We start from the raw sequence: 16,106 nt of genomic DNA on the forward strand, positions 1-16,106 counted from the left end.
CATCATTTATATCATCTGACTGTGACAAACAGATTAGTACTTGAACCAAGAATGAAACAGATGTGTAAACATGCCACCAAATTTGGCATATTATATATATATATAGGCCAAAAAAAAAAACCCAATTTGCTTTAAACCTTTATGTTGTCACGCATTTGCATGACTAAGAGCATAGTTTGCCTGTGGAAGGGGTTCAATGGTGTAAAGGTCAGCACTCTGGACTTTGAATCCAGTGATCCGAGTTCAAATTGCAGTGGAACCTTCAGGTGTGTGCTGTCATGGTTGTGTTCTGGAAAGAAGATGAGTGGATGAGGTTAGTCAGTTGTCAAGTCACACCAGAGTGTGTGATTGACCAATTCCAAAGAGAGGGCTTAAGTTGGTTAATGTTGAAAAAGTGAAACATTAAGCTGAGAGATTCTGTGCTATTTGCCTTCTCACCTCTGGGTGTCACTAATTGAATCTATTTGGTTTCTTCTTGCATATTCATTTGCAATGCATATATTTTTCCATGCTCTCCATTTGGAATTTGGATACAGAAGCAAAAGGAGAAGGAAACAGTAAAAACAATCCCATGGTAACAATCAGCGACCAGGAGAACTACTCAAAAGCCTGCACAATTAACCCGGTGCCCACCCATGGGCCAACCAATCATCCAATCAAGGAGCAGCAATTTCTGCCTGCCGGGATCTGAGCGCCAACTCCATGCGGTGCGCACAAGTTGTTACTGATTTAGGAAAAAGAGGATTGTACAATTTTACTCCTTGGTATGGATACTCTTTCAAAAAAGTCCAAATAAATAAAATATGTGGTTGACAAAACTGTGTGACTCAGTCCTTCAACACAAAAGGCAGGCAAAGGAAAATCAGCTGTCCTCTGCATCTAATCATAGGAGGATGGCCTGACTACGATCAGGGACCTGAGCAGCAAAGAATAGATAGACATGATAAATAATTATATATATGTACACACTAGTCTCCAATACTACTATGATAAAAAGAGATCCAATGTACAGGTCCAAGTTGTACAGGAATGTCTTGTAGAAATTTGTTCTATATTTTTGTTGTAAATCCACAACAGGTTTCATCATCTGCTAATCCTGGAGGAGACACTAGTTGTAAAGGAATTTATCAATACATAAAGATGCTTATATTATAAGACTGAAACACCCTTGAACAGCAGATCACTGTAAAGACATACATATAATATTGTGATTATGTCAGAGGGTCAACAATTTTGTAAAGGCAACTTTATATTTCTTTTAAAATCTTGTAAAAATATAACAATGTAAACATAAAAACATCAATCTCAAAACAAAACATAGCATGTTACCTGGATGGAAAACCATGCGTCTCTACAGCCTGTTGTTATTGGCAGCGTGTCGGTACATGATCTTTGTGAGCATTTGGAAAACATAAAAACCACAGAAACACATTAAACATTAACTACAATAATATAAGAATAATAAATGAATGAAATATTGTTCCACGTGTGATGTTAGACTTAAAGCTATACTTACCTTTCTGGCATGTAGCACAGCACTTAGTAAAAATTTAAACATGAACAACTCCCCCTCCCTCCAAAGTCTCCCCCTCTTCCCCCTGCCTGACCTGTGACGCTCCCCTCCTCCCTGACGTGTGAGGTGAGAAAGTGATGGTGCGTTCCATCTCCCCCGGATGTCGGAGCGGAGAATGTTGTCAAGTTATCAGCGGTCCAGTTACCACGTCCATCAAGGCTATTCTTGTGCTTGCCGTGTCCGAATATAAACAACTTGTGATCTACCAGGCTAATGTTAGCACGGCCTGCGTTGTAGTTCGCGTGTAGTTTCAACACCTGGTGGCTTGCTTTTACATTTTAGTGTGCCATAAGCTTCTTAGGAGCATTTTAAGATTACAAAAGAAAAGTGTAAAAATGCCAGAAAGAAAAGTATAGCTTTAACAAAATTAAGTTGAATATTATATCACACACTATAATCTCCATGGGGACACTGACCTTTCTTGAAGAAACATCTATTCCAAACATTACCACACCATATCTGTGAAATAAAAATGTATCAATTGTTTAATGCAGCTACATCGTGGTCCATTACACCAGATTCCAGAAATCTGCAGAATGTATGCCATAGACCTTTTTTTAAATCAATATATAAATATATAATGTCCATGTGATGTCCTTTGCTGTCAGCTTACCTGATCAACTTGTGGTTGGTATCTATATGTACGAGTGACAGAGGAGCTGCGACATTGTAGGTCCTTCTCACAACACATCCGAGGCTTGTCATTCTCTGTAGTATTCCTAGACTATCAACCCGGTGCATCGAATCCCACACTCTGTCCACTGAACTCTGTGGCCTAAAGCCCTAAGACAACCTTTTAACATTCTGTGACCTGTAGGAAAAGAAGTGAAAACCACTTTTATTTAAGATATATTGATTGATAATCATGTGAACAAACAATTTAGGCATTTCACTTTTTCTCAGGTATACATGCTATGATGACCGTTGTTATGATAATGTCCAGGACTCTCCACTAAGGCACAGACTAGAAAATTGAAAAAATAATATTGATAGCCTTTAGGCTATAAAAATAGCAGTCATTAAAGTAGCCGGCCCTCAGCTAGACTTAGTTGTGGAGGCTATATGGCCGGCAGCCGGTGCCTGTGGAAAGCCCTGTCATTTCAAATGTTACTATTATGACACAAATCTTTTTATAATGCTATGGACAAGTGCATGATATAATGCAAAGAACTTTCTGTAAAAAGCACCAACCCAAATTCTGGGAGTCTTGCTTGATGACAGAGACCAAGCTGTCAAGTTCATCATCTGTCATTTTACTGTAGCCTTCCCTTTTTGAGAGGCCCCACTGTCGCATTCTGCGTTTCAGTGTTCTCACTGATACACCAGCAGTGTGGAAATACAGGGGGCAGAGAGGTCAATTTCAATCAAATGCTGGACGTGGTCTTTGGAAAAAAACATATGCCGGCTTGTTCACAGATACGAGACTTGTGTTCTTTTCACTGATTTTTACTGTGGTCTTCATCGTCGGCTTTCACCACAAGTACACCGTAGAACTGATAAAACACAAATGATGTACAAATATTACATTACACATGCCTCAACTAAAAGAAAATATATTATTTACAAACATAAACTTATATACCACTTCGGCCTGCAAGTGGACAAACCGGTAAACTTAAAACCGCTTATGGTCTTCGTTGATTGCTTTCTTAATTGGATCCATATCAATGATACCAGTTTACCGGACCGCTTTTTAAAACCGGAAGTGACATCACGGTCACCTTAAACTAAACTTATCAAGTTTTAACTTTTAACTTTTACCTAACACCAAATGTTATTAACTATATCCTTTAAACATTGCTAAACAATAAATATAAACATCAAAACACTTAAAACAAACGTGTCATACGGACTTCCTCTATGGCCATAAAATCATAGCTGCATCTAGTGGCGAAACATAAATATAACTGCCGTTAAATTGCCTATTTGACAGTTTAAAGTGGCTGCACGTGCACTTTTTCTATCTGGCCTCAGTACATTTCTGAAATGTATTCATTTGTGTTTGTAAAACATTGGAAACTTTATTTCTGAGCCCACATCAGTGGGTTCTGGTTGTTTACACATAGATGAGGAGACAGTTCAGTGTGTGAGGATAAAAGAAGAGGAGAACCTGGGACATCTGAGCAGATCTGGGATCAGCACCTTGGATATCAGCAGGGATTTTTAGGAAGGAAGGAAATGGGATGAATCTGCAGACTGCAGGAAGATCTGTTAACAGTCTGCAGACTAATGTGAGACAATAATATTTGTGTGTGTTTGGTATCCAGAAGAATTCAGACAGATGAAGTCACTGTGAGCTGAGCAGTGCTGGAAGATGATATGACAGAGTGACCTAAAGGAGGTTTGTGTGTGTGCCCATTTCCAGTCTTTGACAAAGATTGAAAAGTGAATTTATTTGACTGATTTCCTTCCCAATGTGAAGTATGTCAAGAAGCTGTCTGTGTTGAGTGAGCAGCAGCGCCTCCTGCAGGTGTAAAAAGCTTACAGCACCTGGTATTCCCAGGCGGTCTCCCATCCAAGTACTAACCAGGCCCGACCCTGCTTAGCTTCCGAGATCGGGCGTGTTCAGGGTGGTATGGCCGTAAGCGAGATAATCAGTCACAAATCAGCTTTTTATAGATGCTGAAACAACATCTATTACTGTGTTCTGACTTCTAAAATATAATGTAACTGTTTAAAAATGAGCAATTTGTGATGATTTCATCTAACTAAGCAGCCTCGGTCTCTCTGTGTGACGCTGAACACAAAACTACACACAGGGAACAGAAGAGGTCGACAGACACAAAGTTATCTGAGAGTCTCACTTTCAGCTGCAGAGAACCAACACAAGAGAAGAACATGTGCAGGATCAACATCAGCCTCTCAAGCCAATTATGTGAAAAACTAGAAGAAACATATGGTTCCAGCAGCTATATAATATATATTTCTCATGGTGACTTTTGCTTACAGCCAAACCACCCTGAACACGTCCGATCTTGGACACATGAGGAAATTGGTCATCTTCAGCTGCTGCTGCTTTGTTGGCAGACATGAAGTGATCTGAGAGTCTCAGTTTCAGCTGCAGAGAATAATCACGACAGGGAAGAAGATGTGCCCACTACAAGTTAGCCTTTTTCTGCAATCATCTGGTTACATAGAGGAACTGTATGATTCCAGTACCTATATAATGCACATTTGTCACAGACATTGTTGCTTACGGCCACACCACCCTGAACATACCCGACCTCGTCTGATCTCGGAAGCCAAGCAGGGTTGGGCCTTTTTAGTACTTGAATGGGAGACTGCTTGGGAATACCAGGTGCTGTAAGCTTTTTCTCTTCTCTCTAGCACCTGCATGTCTTTTGTTGCAACGTCTTATCACCCTGTGACACATGAGGAAGTTGGTCATCTTCAGCTGCTGCTGCTTTGTTGGCAGACACAAAGTGATCTGAGAGTCTCAGTTTCAACTGCAGGTAATAATCACATCAGGGATGAAGATGTGCCCACTACATATCAGCCTTTCTCGGCAATCATCTGGTTACATAGAGTAACCGTATGATTCCAGTACCTATATAATGCACATTTGTCAAAGACATTGTTGCTTACGGCTACACTACCCTGAACATGCCCAACCTCGTCTGATCTCGGAAGCCAAGCAGGGTTGGGCCTGGTTAGTACTTGGATGGGAGACTGCTTGGGAATACCAGGTGCTGTAAGCTTTTTCTCTTCTCTCTAGCACCTGCATGTCTTTTGTTGCAACGTCTGATCACCCTGTGACACATGAGGAAGTTGGTCATCTTCAGCTGCTGCTTTGTTGGCAGACACGAAGTGATCTGAGAGTCTCAGTTTCAACTGCAGGTAATAATCACATCAGGGATGAAGATGTGCCCACTACAATTTAGCCTGTCTCTGCAATTATCTGGTTACATCGAGGAACTGTATGATTCCAGTACGTATATAATGCACATTTGTCACAGACATTGTTGCTTACAGCCACACCACCCTGAACATACCCGACCTCGTCTGATCTCGGAAGCCAAGCAAGGTTGGGCCTGTTTAGTACTTGGATGGGAGACCGCTTGGGAATACCAGGGGCTTTAAGCTTTTTCTCTTCTCTCTACCACCTGCATGTCTTTTGTTGCAACGTCTGATCACCCTGTGACACATGAGGAAGTTGGTCATCTTCAGCTGCTGCTGCTTTGTTGGCAGACACGAAGTGATCTGAGAGTCTCAGTTTCAACTGCAGGTAATAATCACATCAGGGATGAAGATGTGCCCACTACATATCAGCCTTTCTCGGCAATCATCTGGTTACATAGAGTAACTGTATGATTCCAGTACCTATATAATGCACATTTGTCAAAGACATTGTTGCTTACGACTACACCACCCTGAACATGCCCAACCTCGTCTGATCTCGGAAGCCAAGCAGGGTTGGGCCTGGTTAGTACTTGTATGGGAGACTGCTTGGGAATACCAGGTGCTGTAAGCTTTTTCTCTTCTCTCTACCACCTGCATGTCTTTTGTTGCAATGTCTGATCACCCTGTGACACATGAGGAAGTTGGTCATCTTCAGCTGCTGCTGCTTTGTTGGCAGACACGAAGTGATCTGAGAGTCTCAGTTTCAACTGCAGGTAATAATCACATCAGGGATGAAGATGTGCCCACTACATATCAGCCTTTCTCGGCAATTATCTGGTTACATAGTATAACTGTATGATTCCATTACCTATATAATGCACAATTGTTACAGACATTGTTGCTTACGGCCACACCACCCTGAATATACCCGACCTCGTCTGATCTCGGAAGCCAAGCAGGGTTGGGCCTGGTTGGTACTTGGATGGGAGACTGCTTGGGAATACCAGGTGCTGTAAGCTTTTTCTCTTCTCTCTGCCACCTGCATGTCTTTTGTTGCAACATCTGATCACCCTGTGACACATGAGGAAGTTGGTCATCTTCAGCTGCTGCTGCTTTATTGGCAGACACAAAGTGATCTGAGAGTCTCAGTTTCAACTGCAGGTAATAATCACATCAGGGATGAAGATGTGCCCACTACATATCAACCTTTCTCGGCAATTATCTGGTTACAAAGAGTAACCGTATGATTCCAGTACGTATATAATGCACATTGGTGACAGCCATTGTTGCTTACGGCCACACCACCCTGAACATACCCGACCTCGTCTGATCTAGGAAGCCAAAAGGGGTTGGGCCTTTTTAGTACTTGAATGGGAGACTGCTTGGGAATACCAGGTGCTGTAAGCTTTTTCTCTTCTCTCTACAACCTGCATGTCTTTTGTTGCAACGTCTGATCACCCTGTGACACATGAGGAAGTTGGTCATCTTCAGCTGCTGCTGCTTTGTTGGCAGACACGAAGTGATCTGAAAGTCTCAGTTTCAACTACAGATAATAATCACATCAAGGATGAAGATGTGCCCACTACAATTTAGCCTTTCGCGGCAATTATCTGGTTACATCGAGGAACTGTATGATTCTAGTACCTATATAATGCACATTTGTGACAGACATTGTTGCTTACAGCCACACCACCCTGAATATACCCAACCTCGTCTGATCCCGGAAGCCAAGCAGGATTGGGCCTGGTTAGTGCTTGGATGGGAGACCGCTTGGGAATACCAGGTCCTGTAAGCTTTTTCTCTTCTCTCTGCCACCTGCATGTCTTTTGTTGCAACGTCTGATCACCCTGTGACACATGAGGAAGTTGGTCATCTTCAGCTGCTGCTTTGTTGGCAGACACGAAGTGATCTGAGAGTCTCAGTTTCAACTGCAGGTAATAATCACATCAGGGATCAAGATGTGCCCACTACATATCAGCCTTTCTCGGCAATTATCTGGTTACATAGAGTAACCGTATGATTCCAGTACCTATATAATGCACATTGTTCACAGATATTGTTGCTTACGGCCACACCACCATGAATATGCCCGACCTCGTCTGATCTAGGAATTCAAGCAGGTTTGGGCCTGGTTAGTACTTGGATGGGACTGCTTGCGAATACCAGGTGCTGTAAGCTTTTTATCTTCTCTCTACCACCTGCATGTCTTTTGTTGCAACGTCTGATCACCCTGTGACACATGAGGAAGTTGGTCATCTTCAGCTGCTGCTGCTTTGTTGGCAGACACGAAGTGATCTGAGAGTCTCAGTTTCAACTGCTGGTAATAATCACATCAGGGATGAAGATGTGCCTACTACATATCAGCCTTTCTCGGCAATTATCTGGTTACATAGAGTAACCGTATGATTCCAGTACCTATATAATGCACATTGTTCACAGATATTGATTCTTACGGCCACACCACCCTGAATATACCCGACCTCGTCTGATCTCGGAAGCCAAGCAGGGTTGGGCCTGGTTAGTACTTGGATGGGAGACCGCTTGGGAATACCAGGGGCTGTAAGTTTTTTCTCTTCTCTCTGCCACCTGCATGTCTTTTGTTGCAACGTCTGATCACCCTGTGACACATGAGGAAGTTGGTCATCTTCAGCTGCTGCTGCTTTGTTGGCAGACACGAAGTGATCTGAGATTCTAAGTTTCAACTGAAGATAATAATCACGTCAGGGAAGAAGATGTGCCCACTACAAGTTAGCCTTTCTCTGCAATTATCTGGTTACATAGAGGAACTGTATGATTCCAGTACCGATATAATGCACTTTTGTCAAACACATTGTTGCATACGGCCACACCACCCTGAATATGCCTGATCTCGTCTGATCTCGGAATTCAAGCAGGGTTGGGCCTGGTTAGTACTTGGATGGGAGACCGCTTGGGAATACCAGGTGCTGTAAGCTTTTTCTTTTCTCTCTACCACCTGGATGTCTTTTGTTGCAACGTCTGATCACCCTCTGACACATGAGGAAGTTGGTCATCTTCAGCTGCTGCTTTGTTGGCAGACACAAAGTGATCTGAGATTCTCAGTTTCAACTACAGATAATAAACACATCAAGGATGAAGATGTGCCCACTACAAGTTAGCCTTTCTCGGCAATTATCTGGTTACATAGAGGAACCGTATGATTCCAGTACCTATATAATGCAGATTGTTCATAGATATTGTTGCTTACGTCCACACCACCCTGAACATTCCCAACCTCGTCTGATCTCGGAAGCCAAGCAGGGTTGGGCCTGGTTAGTACTTGGATGGGAGACCGCTTGGGAATACCAGGTGCTGTAAGCTTTTTCTCTTCTCTCTACCACCTGCATGTCTTTTGTTGCAACGTCTGATCACCCTGTGACACATGAGGAAGTTGGTCATCTTCAGCTGCTGCTGGATTGTTGGCAGACACGAAGTGATCTGAGAGTCTCAGTTTCAACTACAGATAATAATCACATCAGGGATGAAGATGTGCCCACTACAAGTTAGCCTTTCTCTGCAATTATCTGGTTACATCGAGGAACTGTATGATTCCAGTACCTATATAATTCACATTTGTGACATACATTGTTGCTTACTGCCACACCACCCTGAATATACCCGACCTCGTCTGATCTCGGAAGCCAAGCAGGGTTGGGCCTGGTTAGTACTTGGGTGGGAGACCGCTTGGGAATACCAGGTGCTGTAAGCTTCTTCTCTTCTCTCTACCACCTGTATTTCTTTTGTTGCAACGTCTGATCACACTGTGACACATGAGGAAGTTGGTCATCTTCAGCTGCTACTGCTTTGTTTGGCAGACACGAAGTGATCTGAGAGTCTCAGTTTCCACTGCAGGTAATAATCACATCAGGGATGAAGATGTGCCCACTACATATCAGCCTTTCTCGGCAATTATCTGGTTACATAGAGGAACTGTATGATTCCAGTACCTATATAATGCACATTTGTCACAGACATTGTTGCTTACGACCACATCACCCTGAACATGCCCGACCTCGTCTGATCTCGGAAGCCAAGCAGGGTTGGGCCTGGTTAGTACTTGGATGGGAGACCGCTTGGGGATACCAGGTGCTGTAAGCTTTTTCTCTTCTCTCATCCACCTGCATGTCTTTTGTTGCAACGTCTGATCACCCTGTGACACATGAGGAAGTTGGTCATCTTCAGCTGCTGCTTTGTTGGCAGACACGAAGTGATCTGAGAGTCTCAGTTTCAACTGCAGGTAATAATCACATCAGGGATGAAGATGTGCCCACTACAAGTTAGCCTTTCTCGGCAATTATCTGGTTACATAGAGGAACTGTATGATTCCAGTACCTATATAATGCACATTGTTCACAGATATTGTTGCTTACGGCCACACCACCCTGAATATACCCCACCTCGTCTGATCCCGGAAGCCAAGCAGGATTGGGCCTGGTTAGTGCTTGGATGGGAGACCGCTTGGGAATACCAGGTCCTGTAAGCTTTTTCTCTTCTCTCTACCACTTAAATGTCTTTTGTTGCAACGTCTGATCACCCTGTGACACATGAGGAAGTTGGTCATCTTCAGCTGCTGCTGCTTTGTTGGCAGACACGAAGTGATCTGAGAGTCTCAGTTTCAACTGCTGGTAATAATCACATCAGGGATGAACATGTGCCCACTACATATCAGCCTTTCTCGGCAATTATCTGGTTACATAGAGTAATCTCGGAAGCCAAGCAGGGTTGGGCCTGGTTAGTACTTGGATGGGAGACCGCTTGGGAATACCAGGTGCTGTAAGCTTTTTCTTTTCTCTCTACCACCTGGATGTCTTTTGTTGCAACGTCTGATCACCCTCTGACACATGAGGAAGTTGGTCATCTTCAGCTGCTGCTTTGTTGGCAGACACAAAGTGATCTGAGAGTCTCAGTTTCAACTACAGATAATAATCACATCAGGGATGAAGATGTGCCCACTACAAGTTAGCCTTTCTCGGCAATTATCTGGTTACATAGAGGAACCGTATGATTCCAGTACCTATATAATGCAGATTGTTCATAGATATTGTTGCTTACGTCCACACCACCCTGAACATGCCCAACCTCGTCTGATCTCGGAAGCCGAGCAGGGTTGGGCCTGGTTAGTACTTGGATGGGAGACCGCTTGGGAATACCAGGTGCTGTAAGCTTTTTCTCTTCTCTCTACCACCTGCATGTCTTTTGTTGCAACGTCTGATCACCCTGTGACACATGAGGAAGTTGGTCATCTTCAGCTGCTGCTGCTTTGTTGGCAGACACGAAGTGATCTGAGAGTCTCAGTTTCAACTGCAGGTAATAATCACATCAGGGATTAAGATGTGCCCACTACATATCATTCTTTCTCTGCAATTATCTGGTTACATAGAGTAACCATATGATTCCAGTACCTACATAATGCACATTGTTCACAGATATTGTTGCTTACGGACACACCACCCTGAATATGCCAGACCTCGTCTAATCTCGGAAGCCAAGCAGGGTTGGGCCTGATTAGTACTTGGATGGGAGACTCCTTGGGAATGCCAGGTGCTGTAAGCTTTTTCTCTTCTCTCTACCATCTGCATGTCTTTTGTTGCAACGTCTGATCACCCTGTGACACATGAGGAAGTTGGTCATCTTCAGCTGCTGCTGCTTTGTTGGCAGACATGAAGTGATCTGAGAGTCTCAGTTTCAACTGCAGGTAATAATCACATCAGGGATGAAGATGTGCCCACTACATATCAGCCTTTCTCGGCAATTATCTGGTTACATAGAGTAACCGTATGATTCCAGTACCTATATAATGCACATTGTTCACAGATATTGTTGCTTACGGCCACACCACCCTGAACATACCCGACCTCGTCTGATCTCGGAAGCCAAGCAGGGTTGGGCCTGGTTAGTACTTGGATGGGAGACCGCTTGGGAATACCAGGTGCTGTAAGCTTTTTCTCTTCTCTCTACCACCTGCATGTCTTTTGTTGCAACGTCTGATCACCTTGTGACACATGAGGAAGTTGGTCATCTTCAGCTGCTGCTGCTTTGTTGGCAGACACGAAGTGATCTGAGAGTCTCAGTTTCAACTACAGATAATAATCACATCAGGGATGAAGATGTGCCCACTACAATTTAGCCTTTCTCGGCAATTATCTGGTTACATAGAGGAACTGTATGATTCCAGTACCTATATAATGCACATTTGTGACAGACATTGTTGCTTACTGCCACACCACCCTGAATATCCCCGACATCGTCTCATCTCCGAAGCCAAGCAGGTTTGGGCCTGGTTAGTACTTGGATGAGAGACTGCTTGGGAATACCAGGTGCTGTAAGCTTTTTCTCTTCTCTCTACCACCTGGATGTCTTTTGTTGCAACGTCTGATCACCCTCTGACACATGAGGAAGTTTGTCATCTTCAGCTGCTACTGCTTTGTTGGCAGACACGAAGTGATCTGAGAGTCTCAGTTTCCACTGCAGGTAATAATCATATCAGGGATGAAGATGTGCCCACTACATATCAGCCTTTCTCTGCAATTATCTGGTTACATAGAGGAACTGTATGATTCCAGTACCGATATAATGCTAATTTGTCACAGACATCGTTGCTTACGGCCACACCACCCTGAATATGCCCGACCTCGTCTGATCTCGAAAGCCAAGCAGGGTTGGGCCTTGTTAGTACTTGGATGGGAGACTGCTTGGGAATACCAGGTGCTGTAAGCTTTTTCTCTCTACCACCTGCATGTCTTTTGTTGCAACGTCTGATCACCATGTGACACATGAGGAAGTTGGTCATCTTCAGCTGCTGCTGCTTTGTTGGCAGACACGAAGTGATCTGAGAGTCTCAGTTTCAACTGCAGGTAATAATCACATCAGGGATGAAGATGTGCCCACTACAAGTTAACCTTTCTCGGCAATTATCTGGTTACATAGAGGAACTGTATGATTCCAGTAGCGATATAATGCACATTTGTGACTGACATTGTTGCTTACAGCCACACCACCCTGAATATGCCCGACCTCGTCTGATCTCGGAAGCCAAGCAGGGTTGGGCCTGGTTATGACTTGGATGGGAGACCGCTTGGGAATACCAGGTGCTGTAAGCTTTTTCTCTTCTCTCTACCACCTGCATGTCTTTTGTTGCAACGTCTGATCACCATGTGACACATGAGGAAGTTGGTCATCTTCAGCTGCTGCTGCTTTGTTGGCAGACACAAAGTGATCTGAGATTCTCAGTTTCAACTGCAGGTAATAATCACATCAGGGATGAAGATGTGCCCACTACAAGTTAGCCTTTCTCGGCAATTATCTGGTTACATAGAGGAACCGTATGATTCCAGTACCTATATAATGCAGATTGTTCATAGATATTGTTGCTTACGTCCACACCACCCTGACCATGCCCAACCTCGTCTGATCTCGGAAACCAAGCAGGGTTGGGCCTGGTTAGTACTTGGATGGGAGACCGCTTGGGAATACCAGGTACTGTAAGCTTTTTCTCTTCTCTCTACCACCTGCAAGTCTTTTGTTGCAACGTCTGATCACCCTGTGACACATGAGGAAGTTGGTCATCTTCAGCTGCTGCTGCTTTGTTGGCAGACACGAAGTGATCTGAGAGACTCAGTTTCAACTGCAGGTAATAATCACATCAGGGATGAAGATGTGCCCACTACATATCAGCCTTTCTCTGCAATTATCTGGTTACATAGAGTAACCGTATGATTCCAGTGCCTATATAATGCACATTGTTCACAGATATTGTTGCTTACGGCCACACCACCCTGAATATGCCCGACCTCATCTGATCTCTGAAGCCAAGCAAGGTTGGGCCTGGTTAGTACTTGGATGGGAGACCGCTTGGGAATACCAGGTCCTGTAAGCTTTTTCTCTTCTCTCTACCACATGCATGTCTTTTGTTGCAACGTCTGATCACCCTGTGACACATGAGGAAGTTGGTCATCTTCAGCTGCTGCTGCTTTGTTGGCAGACACGAAGTGATCTGAGAATCTCAGTTTCAACTGCAGGTAATAATCACATCAGGGATGAAGATGTGACCACTACATATCAGCCTTTCTCTGCAATTATCTGGTTACATAGAGTAACCGTATGATTCCAGTACCTATATAATGCACATTTGTGACAGACATTGTTTCTTACAGCCACACCACCCTGAATATGCCCGACCTCGTCTGATCTCGGAAGCCAAGCAAGGTTGGGCCTGGTTAGTACTTGGATGGGAGACCGCTTGGGAATACCAGGTGCTGTAAGCTTTTTCTCTTCTCTCTACCACATGCATGTCTTTTGTTGCAACGTCTGATCACCCTGTGACACATGAGGAAGTTGGTCATCTTCAGCTGCTGCTGCTTTGTTGGCAGACACGAAGTGATCTGAGAGTCTCAGTTTCAACTGCAGGTAATAATAACATCAGGGATGAAGATGTGCCCACTACAAGTTAGCCTTTCTCGGCAATTATCTGGTTACATAGAGGAACTGTATGATTCCAGTACCGATATAATGCACATTTGTCACAGACATTGTTACTTACGGCCACACCACCCTGAACATGCCCGACCTCGTCTGATCTCGGAAGCCAAGCAGGGTTGGGCCTGGTTAGTACTTGGATGGGAGACCGCTTGGGAATACCAGGTGCTGTAAGCTTTTTCTCTTCTCTCTACCACGTGCATGTCTTTTGTTGCAACGTCTGATCACCCTGTGACACATGAAGAAGTTGGTCATCTTCAGCTGCTGCTGCTTTGTTGGCAGACACGAAGTGATCTGAGAGTCTCAGTTTCAACTGCAGATAATAATCACATCAGGGATGAAGATGTGCCCACTACAAGTTAGCCTTTCTCGGCAATTATCTGGTTACATCGAGGAACTGTATGATTCCAGTACCTATATAATGCACATTTGTGACAGACATTGTTGCTTACTGCCACACCACCCTGAATATCCCCGACATCGTCTGATCTCTGAAGCCAAGCAGGTTTGGGCCTGGTTAGTACTTGGATGAGAGACTGCTTGGGAATACCAGGTGCTGTAAGCTTTTTCTCTTCTCTCTACCACCTGGATGTCTTTTGTTGCAACGTCTGATCACCCTCTGACACATGAGGAAGTTGGTCATCTTCAGCTGCTACTGCTTTGTTGGCAGACACGAAGTGATCTGAGAGTCTCAGTTTCCACTGCAGGTAATAATCATATCAGGGATGAAGATGTGCCCACTACATATCAGCCTTTCTCTGCAATTATCTGGTTACATAGAGGAACTGTATGATTCCAGTACCGATATAATGCTAATATGTCACAGACATCGTTGCTTACGGCCACACCACCCTGAATATGCCCGACCTCGTCTGATCTCGAAAGCCAAGCAGGGTTGGGCCTTGTTAGTACTTGGATGGGAGACTGCTTGGGAATACCAGGTGCTGTAAGCTTTTTCTCTCTACCACCTGCAAGTCTTTTGTTGCAACGTCTGATCACCATGTGACACATGAGGAAGTTGGTCATCTTCAGCTGCTGCTGCTTTGTTGGCAGACACGAAGTGATCTGAGAGTCTCAGTTTCAATTGCAGGTAATAATCACATCAGGGATGAAGATGTGCCCACTACAAGTTAACCTTTCTCGGCAATTATCTGGTTACATAGAGGAACTGTATGATTCCAGTAGCGATATAATGCACATTTGTGACTGACATTGTTGCTTACAGCCACACCACCCTGAATATGCCCGACCTCGTCTGATCTCGGAAGCCAAGCAGGGTTGGTTCTGGTTATGACTTGGATGGGAGACCGCTTGGGAATACCAGGTGCTGTAAGCTTTTTCTCTTCTCTCTACCACCTGCATGTCTTTTGTTGCAACGTCTGATCACCATGTGACACATGAGGAAGTTGGTCATCTTCAGCTGCTGCTGCTTTGTTGGCAGACACAAAGTGATCTGAGATTCTCAGTTTCAACTGCAGGTAATAATCACATCAGGGATGAAGATGTGCCCACTACAAGTTAGCCTTTCTCGGCAATTATCTGGTTACATAGAGGAACCGTATGATTCCAGTACCTATATAATGCAGATTGTTCATAGATATTGTTGCTTACGTCCACACCACCCTGACCATGCCCAACCTCGTCTGATCTCGGAAACCAAGCAGGGTTGGGCCTGGTTAGTACTTGGATGGGAGACCGCTTGGGAATACCAGGTGCTGTAAGCTTTTTCTCTTCTCTCTACCACCTGCATGTCTTTTGTTGCAACGTCTGATCACCCTGTGACACATGAGAAAATGGGGCAAAAGGGACTGCCCGAAAGGGGGGAAAAGGAAAAAAAGAGGAAGGAGGGGGGGGGGGGGGAGAAAAAGAAAAGGAGAAAAAAGGAGGAAAACGTACACTATATCCACTTTTCTCTATTCTCTTATCTTCTCAACATTGTTTACACACACCTCTGCACTTATTGCAAGGTTTAAAATGGGGCAAAAGGGACTGCCCGAAAGGGGGGAAAAGGAAAAAAAGAGGAAGGAGGGGGGGGGGGGGGGGGGAGAGAAAAAGAAAAGGAGAAAAAAGGAGGAAAACGTACACTATATCCACTTTTCTCTATTCTCTTATCTTCTCAACATTGTTTACACACACCTCTGCACTTATTGCAAGGTTTATCATCCATTTAATTTTCATGTTTCTTGTGGGATTCGAACCT

The 16,106-nt window shown here is 44.1% G+C and overlaps 2 protein-coding genes, 7 non-coding genes and 22 pseudogenes across 9 annotated transcripts in view; 29 read left to right on the forward strand and 2 right to left on the reverse strand.

The window, feature by feature from the left end:
* The window catches only part of LOC140294513 (protein NLRC3-like), a 1,060,349-nt gene that overhangs the window by 244,357 nt on the left and 799,886 nt on the right, over positions 1–16,106 (reverse strand). The gene's annotated exons all lie outside the window — the stretch shown is intronic.
* LOC140278845 (NACHT, LRR and PYD domains-containing protein 3-like) overlaps positions 1–16,106 on the forward strand; it is a 228,296-nt gene that overhangs the window by 59,974 nt on the left and 152,216 nt on the right. The window lies entirely within an intron of this gene.
* Positions 4,052–4,160, reverse strand: LOC140294695 (5S ribosomal RNA; annotated as a pseudogene).
* On the forward strand, positions 4,765–4,883 carry LOC140300767 (5S ribosomal RNA; annotated as a pseudogene).
* On the forward strand, positions 5,153–5,271 carry LOC140305592 (5S ribosomal RNA; annotated as a pseudogene).
* LOC140309260 (5S ribosomal RNA) lies at positions 5,538–5,656 on the forward strand (annotated as a pseudogene).
* Positions 5,926–6,044, forward strand: LOC140279519 (5S ribosomal RNA; annotated as a pseudogene).
* On the forward strand, positions 6,314–6,432 carry LOC140289641 (5S ribosomal RNA). The gene has a single exon (XR_011912275.1). It is a non-coding gene; the product is annotated as a 5S ribosomal RNA (ribosomal RNA).
* LOC140294949 (5S ribosomal RNA) lies at positions 6,702–6,820 on the forward strand (annotated as a pseudogene).
* LOC140293575 (5S ribosomal RNA) lies at positions 7,090–7,208 on the forward strand (annotated as a pseudogene).
* LOC140296386 (5S ribosomal RNA) lies at positions 7,475–7,591 on the forward strand (annotated as a pseudogene).
* On the forward strand, positions 7,861–7,979 carry LOC140289316 (5S ribosomal RNA). Its single transcript, XR_011912244.1, has one exon. It is a non-coding gene; the product is annotated as a 5S ribosomal RNA (ribosomal RNA).
* LOC140303512 (5S ribosomal RNA) lies at positions 8,249–8,367 on the forward strand. Its single transcript, XR_011915195.1, has one exon. It is a non-coding gene; the product is annotated as a 5S ribosomal RNA (ribosomal RNA).
* Positions 8,634–8,752, forward strand: LOC140299744 (5S ribosomal RNA; annotated as a pseudogene).
* Positions 9,022–9,140, forward strand: LOC140301117 (5S ribosomal RNA). Its single transcript, XR_011914899.1, has one exon. It is a non-coding gene; the product is annotated as a 5S ribosomal RNA (ribosomal RNA).
* Positions 9,411–9,529, forward strand: LOC140300774 (5S ribosomal RNA; annotated as a pseudogene).
* Positions 9,796–9,914, forward strand: LOC140294691 (5S ribosomal RNA; annotated as a pseudogene).
* Positions 10,478–10,596, forward strand: LOC140318408 (5S ribosomal RNA; annotated as a pseudogene).
* On the forward strand, positions 10,866–10,984 carry LOC140290661 (5S ribosomal RNA; annotated as a pseudogene).
* Positions 11,254–11,372, forward strand: LOC140289509 (5S ribosomal RNA). The gene has a single exon (XR_011912262.1). It is a non-coding gene; the product is annotated as a 5S ribosomal RNA (ribosomal RNA).
* Positions 11,642–11,760, forward strand: LOC140296933 (5S ribosomal RNA; annotated as a pseudogene).
* Positions 12,030–12,148, forward strand: LOC140301061 (5S ribosomal RNA; annotated as a pseudogene).
* LOC140297052 (5S ribosomal RNA) lies at positions 12,413–12,531 on the forward strand (annotated as a pseudogene).
* LOC140314392 (5S ribosomal RNA) lies at positions 12,801–12,919 on the forward strand (annotated as a pseudogene).
* Positions 13,189–13,307, forward strand: LOC140302520 (5S ribosomal RNA; annotated as a pseudogene).
* LOC140297730 (5S ribosomal RNA) lies at positions 13,577–13,695 on the forward strand. Its single transcript, XR_011913440.1, has one exon. It is a non-coding gene; the product is annotated as a 5S ribosomal RNA (ribosomal RNA).
* Positions 13,965–14,083, forward strand: LOC140314319 (5S ribosomal RNA). Its single transcript, XR_011917132.1, has one exon. It is a non-coding gene; the product is annotated as a 5S ribosomal RNA (ribosomal RNA).
* LOC140296619 (5S ribosomal RNA) lies at positions 14,353–14,471 on the forward strand (annotated as a pseudogene).
* LOC140301062 (5S ribosomal RNA) lies at positions 14,741–14,859 on the forward strand (annotated as a pseudogene).
* On the forward strand, positions 15,124–15,242 carry LOC140289327 (5S ribosomal RNA; annotated as a pseudogene).
* Positions 15,512–15,630, forward strand: LOC140300956 (5S ribosomal RNA; annotated as a pseudogene).

Source organism: Leuresthes tenuis, unplaced genomic scaffold, assembly GCF_036924035.1.
Source record: "Leuresthes tenuis unplaced genomic scaffold, fLeuTen1.0.hap1 SCAF_1, whole genome shotgun sequence".
NCBI lineage: Eukaryota > Metazoa > Chordata > Actinopteri > Atheriniformes > Atherinopsidae > Leuresthes > Leuresthes tenuis.